The sequence below is a fragment of the Acyrthosiphon pisum genome, chromosome A2, assembly GCF_005508785.2.
Source record: "Acyrthosiphon pisum isolate AL4f chromosome A2, pea_aphid_22Mar2018_4r6ur, whole genome shotgun sequence".
NCBI classification, from domain to species: domain Eukaryota; kingdom Metazoa; phylum Arthropoda; class Insecta; order Hemiptera; family Aphididae; genus Acyrthosiphon; species Acyrthosiphon pisum.
In genome coordinates this window covers 74,289,292-74,298,228 of record NC_042495.1, presented here as the reverse complement: position 1 = coordinate 74,298,228, position 8,937 = coordinate 74,289,292, and positions in this window count along the sequence as shown.

Below are 8,937 nucleotides of genomic sequence, written 5' to 3'. Positions count from 1 at the left end.
TTTTATCGATCAATTAAAGAATTATTGTTGTTATTATGAATTTTGGAGCAATGAACTTAGGTATTGGCTGCTTTTCAATTTTTCGCCACTACGCATTATTTGCCAAATTGCATTATCAGTTGATGGCTCATTTGCAAAACCAATATTCCACAAATCGCGAAAATTAATATTAATCATAATATTAGATACCCATTAATGATGTAATGTTAAAAAGTAAGAATTATTAATATAAATATTGTACCATTTTAGTATAGTCATTGGTCGATCATAGTTGCATTATAAAAAACATAATTAAATATATTTTAATAATTTTAGTAAAAATGTATTTCGAAGACCTATATAAATAACATAAAAAATAAAAATTGTATAGGTAACGTTGAATAATAAAATATATATTCATATAATAATTGCAGATAGTTAATTTTATTGACAGTACATAATTAATATACATAATTACTATGAATAATTAATAATAAATACGATAAATAATGTAAAACAATAGTAGGTAGTTAACAATCCATGTTTACAGTTCGTCAGTACCTATACCTAATTGAAAAAAAAACACATTTTCTTCCTCTATTTAATATAAATTATAAGTTAGTATATTTTAATATTATTTCATAAGTACATTATTGTTTGTTGTTTTTATAATATATTTATTTAATTTATTGACTACCTATCTGTAAGAAAACAGTTATTATTTGTTATTTTTTCATTGGACTATTTAAAATAATATTGTATAATGGGAAACGTTCACCATTATTCAGAATCTGTTGAATGGGTTTTACTTTTACTATCTTTTATTATAATTTATAACTTTCATAATTTTATAGTTTCAAATTTACACTGAACAGTTTACAGTATAAATAATATAAAATGTTATAGATAACTTAGAATCAGACGTGTTAGATATTATTATTATTTTATTAATCTTTGAAATTAAAGAATCACTAATGTAGTACCGTAAAACCGGGTGAATAGAAACACTTTTCAACTTCAAAAGCTAATAACTTTGGAATGGAAATAACAAAACCGCATATTAATACCTTAAAATTTGGGTCTTTAGACACACAATACAATCATTAAAAATTAAATGAACTAAATTTCAAAATTGATTTTATATATATTTTTAAGTATGCTGTTTCTATTCATACTCATGTATGGGTGAATAGAAACAAATATATAAATGTAATATGATTTGTTATTCACCCTGTTTGATTGTGAATAGAAACACTTTTAATAAAATAATATATAATTTCAATACAAATTATTAATTTTTTTTTTTTTTTCATAATTTAATACAACAAAATGAATTCTTAAAAATATGTCAATAATAAACGAAGAGTTTGAATAGAAACAACATTTTATAAAAATTCACAATTTTCTTATCAATGTTTAGCTATAATGGAGGAACAATAAAATAATAATCCTTAATTATTTGAAAACTACACTACTTGACAATCGATAATATAAATTAAAAATATTGATAATATGAAAAACTCGATCGTGGGGACATCAAGCTTAACACTGATTTTGTTTCTATTCATCTATCAGTTTCTATTCACCCGGTTTTACGGTAATGTAGTAATGTTTCTTACACCACAACTATATTATAACCATCGAGTACCTCTATATATTTGTCTACACTCGATGCTATGATTTAGAAATCAAAATGTAGCGTTTTGTTTTTATTTATACAGTTGGTTATGATTACCTGAACACTTTGCCTTTGCCACTTCTATGTTTGCAATATTTATCTTGTTTCATTACTTTATAAAAAAGAAACAAGTGTTGTCTAATATACTGTTAAGTCAAATATCTACGATTGTTCGTTATACTATTATATTCATTATATAACATCTTATTACGATGTATTAATTATCTTTTTTTCGAAGTGTTTTACTTGACTGGTCAAGGATAATTCTAAAATACAATAACAATAAATAACTCAATGTAGTAATAATTACACTAAGGAAACGTGATTACGGTAGTATTCAACATTAAATGGTTAAAAATAACACGTTAAACCGTATAAATGTCACTCGATAGAAAGTTAAATCAACAATTTTGCTCGGTAAATAAAGGGAAAGAAAACTACGGAGAGTAAACAACCATTACCAGGGTATAATAATGATCAACGGTTATACTGAAATACTGAATGGACATTTTGAGTGAACGCCGGAAACAAAACATTCTGAAATATACGAAAAATGTATTCAACTATTAATAGCCATAAATAAAAGATTGATATTTGATAATGGATTCTGCCAACTACGACGAACCTTGTTTATAAAAACAACAAGCCATCACTATTATCGCTAAATGTAAAAAAAAATGAAATGAACCGTTTAGACGATATTAATAATAAAAAACCCATAGTAAAATATAACATACGAGTAAAACAATGATTTCGGAACAGAAATTTAATATATTACAAGTATAGCTGGTATAATTATAGTTAACTAACTGTGCAAATATTAGTTATTGCCATTTACGATTAACATAAATTACAAATCCACATTACAGTCGTCATCAGGCATCGTGACGCGCTCAAAATATAATATAATAGAGAAAAATAAATTTTTTTAAAAACAATGCATCCGTTTAGAAACTACAAAAATAAAAAATAACTCAACTTGCTTAATTGTCTGAGTAAGGCAGAATATTTCGTGAACAATATTAAAAAAAATAATAATAAATGATAGCCGTGTCACCATTAAATTACTACCTTATAACTTATAAGTAATTACAACATTATCTCTCCTTATTTATTAGAATAGGGTTGGCCAACTTTAATAAACTTGTGATCGATCTTGGAGATTTTTCAATTAATTACCCATCCACCAAAGAAATAATAGGTTCTCATTGATATATATTTAATTTATGCAGGTTACACTTATATTTAATTACAAACTATTACTTTTAATACGAGATAGGTTAAAAACTATTTTAAAACATTAATAATATAATATTTAATACAATTATTTTTTCTTCAAATAATTAATATTTATACTTTTATAGGTTAATATACTAAAATTCACCATTATAAGATATTTAACTATTTAATAAAATGTTTGATTTCATAATTTTCCAAAATCGGGAGTGTATGTTGAGTATTGACAAAAATAGTCAAATATGATCGGTATTTAATTTTGGTTTGAATATTTGATTTGGCCGACTCATACAGATATGTCGATCCATAAAGCAGGAATGTTTAATGTCTAATCAGTTTTTATTCACCACCATTTGTCTCAAATTGTGGTGTTATTATTCCTTGCTTACCAGTTCCCAAGTTCCAAGAGCTATTTTCCGACGATCTAGCCTTTAAGAAGACGCAGATTGATCTTCTCGATCTCAAGAAATTCTATATTTGTTTTCTTGCATATATTTTTGTTCAATGCTGTTATATGCTTTACCTATGTATAATTTAAGTGGATTTATCTTTTAAATTGGGATTCTGCCTTATTTAATCAAAATATTAAATACATTATTATTATCATTATATTATATACGCAAATCCGTGGTTTGAATACTCATATACTATGATATAATATAACAGTATAATAAAGTATATATTTTTTCACTACGGTCAACCCCCATGGGAAAATTTTGTTTTTTGCACACGCATAAATGCGTGTGTACTTTACTCCACACCCATTTGACGAATGATAATATATGTTATTATATTATATTAGATACCTACAGCAGGCGCGATGTTATAATAATAATATAGGCGGTTTAGCCCGTTATACGATAGTGTAATTTATAATATACGCGTCACAAACTACTGTATAATGGTCGGCTGTAGCAATAGCTTGTACGAATAATAATAATAATATATACGTAATTTATTACATCATTGATACGACGACGACTTACAATATGATATTATAATGCTCGTCCGGAAACAAGTGCGCGCCCGGTCTCCATTGACCGTGTTCATCGGGCCGAACATCCACCCGACGGAGACGACGACTAGCACTTCTACCCCCATATGCAGAGTCGGCGGCGGTGGCGGTATACAACCACACACATTACCCACACACCCGCACACCTACGCCTATTAAGGTATACAGGTACACGTTATGTCTTTTGTGAAAACCCGCCGCGGGTCTCCACCTGTTTGACTCTACGTGCATCTCGTACATACGTGCGTGCGTGCGTAATGGTTTTCATTCATTCATAAAAAAGAAGAAGAAGAAAAAAATGAGAAAAAAAACGAAACGAAATCTCAAACGACTACGGCTACCAAATTACGATTATTACGGCGCGCACTTGTTGATGACGTGGTCGCGGCGGAGGTGACACGTAAAAAAACCGTTTATAAGAAAGAACGGGAGAAAAATATTAACCGAATACGCGTATAATATAATATAATATGTGTGCCACCGCCGCGACGTGATGCAACGGGGTGACGACTATACTATTCGTCTTTCCGCGTGGGAACTCTTCGTGGTATTGTACCTACACCGGTGCAAATCGTTTCTACATAAAATTCCTCCTCACACGCGAATACACTCGTTTTTTACCAGAGAAATACGTATCGAATCGCACGCCAACGGGCTGAACGCTCGTCAATCGTTCGGCAACGATTCGAAACGGCCGTCTTGTGTCGTCGTCGTCGCGGTGACGGACCACCGAATTCCCAGACGGGGTCGATTGAGTGCAAATCAACCCCTTACCCCTACATCGTCGGCGTACGCCACCCCCACGCGTAAGCACCACTCACGGAGTTCTATGTGCGATGTGCGGGTTCACGGCCGAATTAAAAACAAGTTTTTAAAAAAAAGCCGTCTCAATATGGCCTATAGGTCCGGGGTGGCCAACTTTATTCGACTTGTGAGATTTAGTTAGATGTCGCGCGATTGACCTCGACTTACTCGGATTTAATAATAACGAAAACAAATTCTCTCTCTTAACTTTCTTGGTTAAAAACACCAAGAAAAATCGTAAGGCAGTCGCGATCGACATGTTGGCTAGGTCATCGGCTGCGGCAATAATTGAGCTGGTGTGTTGTACTATCATCATCGTTGCCGTCGTTATTTCAATTATCACGCCAATGACAACAATCATAATGATTATACAAATTTGACCTCCCTCCCGAGAAGGAACCACGCACTCGACTTGGCTTTAACCCATTTCCCCGTAGAAATCTCACACGCCACGCCCACTGACTACGATCTGCAGTGCACGCGTTATCGCGTTACACTAGCGTAGACGAAAAATAGAAATATTTAGGTACCGTAATTTCACGTTATTTGTTTATTTTCGTGAGAGATTTACCAAGTCGTACTATTCTTTCAACCATGCATTCGTGGGTAGAAAAATATATAACCACTGCATTCAAATTAAAACGATTTTCTATATTTTTTATATACGCATATAATACAGTTTTATTATTAATTATTATATAATATATATCCCTGTATACAATTTTATACCTATAACTGTCCTGTAGCCTTCCAATGATTGTAGGTACGTGCCACGCTATATATTTTATTTGTTGTTTTCAAACTTGATGGGGGATAAGCAGTCTATAATAATATATTTATATCTATATATTAATCCTATTTAGGTAAAATTAATTATTTTTATTGATAGTGTGATTAATGATTATTTAACTATTAGGTATATTAAATACTTTTTTTATTATCAAATTGATACGATATAATTAATTTACAATCATAATTTGTACTTCAACACCATGGTAATGAATAACCTTTTAGACACGCTCAGTGTGTAACAACAGTGTGTTTAAAAGTTAATTTTATCTCTGCATATATTTATTGCACATATTATATATTTACCGGTCTCCTCAAAACGTTATATATAGCTCAAGCCTCTAAATCACGAGCTAAAAAATGTATTTTAAGGTTAGATTTGCAGAACTTTTCATGACCAAGTATAAATTAGATGCACTTCAAATTTTACTTAACGCTGTGGTGAGCATAAACAGCGAGCCCTTCAAAAATCATTTATTAAACTAAAAACAATATAAATTGGTGAAACATCGAAGTGTACGTTACAAGTACAAATTCACAATAATAATATAATATTATATAAAAACCAATCATCGTTATTTCTACATTCAAATATAGTACCTAGTTATTGTAATGTTATTGAATTTATTGATATTTGAAAAAATCTATAACGAATGTGTCTAAATTTTATTTTCAACCATTGAGGCTGATGAAAGAAATAATAGATTTTAATATTAATAAAAATATGTTGATAAAGGTTTACTAATTTTCAGATCAGGCCTATACCATAATTATATATATCACCTACTCCGGCAATGTAAAGAATTAATTATGTTACGACTTACGATCCTCATGTAGCCCGGTGTTACAACTATATTAGTTTTATCATACCATATTTATTATTCGTGAAGGTATACGAATACAAAAATATAGCTCCAAACGCGGTCGAACTGATATAAAATCAATATTCAATAGATTAATTGTTTTAAAATTTATCTCTAACAAGAATTTAACAAAAAAAAGGTCAAATAAAAAAGGAAGCATTTTAAATGTCTTGGGTGAATGCCAGAATACAAAATCGTTTTAAACTTGTCACTGCAAGGCGTATAGACGGGGTTACATTTACCATCGTTCGAATTGAATTTGATATTATTTTAGTCCCTTCAAAGTTTTAAACTTCGATAATAATATGAAGTAACGTAAAATGTAATATTTATCGATTTCATAAGTTATAACTAACGAATGATCGCATCGTCTACTTAATTTAGTACTTAATTTACCTATTTTACATTTTATTTTAATACTTTTCTGATTGGTGGTGATTGGTGGGAGTGACGAAGAGGTAAGTCGTGCGTGTTCCTACATAACATTATAGTTGTTATCGTTTTCGAAACCTAACAAATGACCAGTAAAATATTACATTAATACTCATTATATACATGCGTACTTTGCGTAGGTACTATAAAGTTAATTTAAAGTGTATTTTTATCAGCCTACGACGAGGTAACGTGAACAATATTTTGTTTGGCAACAAATTCGTATTTAGACGTCGTTATTTATGTTTCTGAAACCTATATTGGCTCGTAGTTTTGTAATCCCGGATCGGTCCCGACTGTTGCAGGACTTCAAAACCATATATGGTGATATATTTATAAAAGCAATAATCAGTTTACAATCAGGAATCGATCCGAAATGGAGTGACATAAGACCGGAAAATAATAAGTATAAATAAGTAAACGAGCGGGCGGATTTTACAATAAGTCAATAACTGCGCTAGTGCGCTCAAATACAGGTACAAACAAAATCGCACATGTAAACTGACAACTTTGTCCGAGTTCTTGTCCAGAGTAAAAATATTATGTGCAATTAAGTAATCTATCTTAGCTTTTTATAAGACAACTCTTAGATATTGTTACAAAAACTAAGGTTTTAGGCCAAAATTATAATTTTTTTAAAAATATTAATACAATTTTAATTATCGAACTTTTCACGGCAGTGATATGATTATTATATTTTACCTAGGCATTATAAGTATTTATAACAATTAATACAGCAATCTTTTTTTTTTGATTCGATTGACTGATGAGGTATATATAGGCCATTTAACATTTTACCTTCGAAAATAGTATTTTAAGGCAAAATCATGATCGGGCTAGGACAGTACTTAAAAATGTACAAATATGATGTATTTAAAATTGTCCTTAATATTGTAAAAATGTGCTAAAAATATGCAATGAAATGAAAATAATAAAATGTATTCAAACGTGCAAAAAACATGGTTGACTGGTGACTGACCGACGAGTGTCAACTATTGTCTGACGGTCTGAGTGTAAAAGAAATACTGAAACTATTAACTTTGTGAACTATTAACAATATTAATTGTGAGACTAATGACTATAAATAGTATATGTCTAAAATAGAGTAAATAAAAAAAGTGAAATGGTAAAATCTAAAATTTACGTCAGTGACTCGATGTATTAAAGCAATATAGTCAGCAATAAAAATGAAAATAAAAACAACATATTTTTACATGTCAGAAAAACAAATTACGACCTTTTGCTTTTTTCAAACGTTAAAAGTGAAAACAGTATTGATGCATAAATTAAATCATTTTTATTAATTAGTGTAAAATAATGTGTCTGAATCTTTTTAAATTTATTATAATATAACCACTAACAGATTCTTTCTTAGTGAATATATGTACAGGTTAAATTAGTAGGATCTATGGTAGTAACTATGTATCTAAATACATTGAAACCTCATTAACTAGAATCGGCCAGGGACAAAAAAAAGTTTAAGCTATCGAAAATTCAAAGTATAGAAACAATTGTATTTTATTAAAAAAAAAGAATTCATTTATTATTTTGTTAATTAATTACATATGAAGGTGTTCGAAAAATTTGGAAACGGCTTTATTACTATTTATATATTTTTATACGTCTTACATATTATACCAATAACAGATAATACAGCTGTACATTTATTAAGTAAAATATTTAATCACTTCATTAGTTATATACTATATAATATTATCGTTTATAAGTCCTAATATTAGTCTATTGACCGTATCCAAACTTTTTGAATACCGGCCCTGTATGTATGTATAATACATCCATTTGATAAATATAATATATGATGTAGGTACGTATAGACATTTAGAAAAAGTAGGTACTCTATAGAAGAACTATTTTTAGAAAAAAATGGTTAGTTTTTTAGTTTTGGATGAGGTTGATAGGCTGTAAAGTTTTCAATCACATTGTGCGCAGAAAAATCTCGTCTGGAATTTATGGCTGTTCTTGAATATATTTTGCGTAATATCTGTAGTGTGGGCAACAGTTTAAGACGATTCTACATCGTCATCATCCGATTCTACGCCATTTGAATCGTTAGGATCTTCTTATAGAACGTTAAATCATTGAGGATTATAGAATCGTTATTTATGTACATACATATAGTA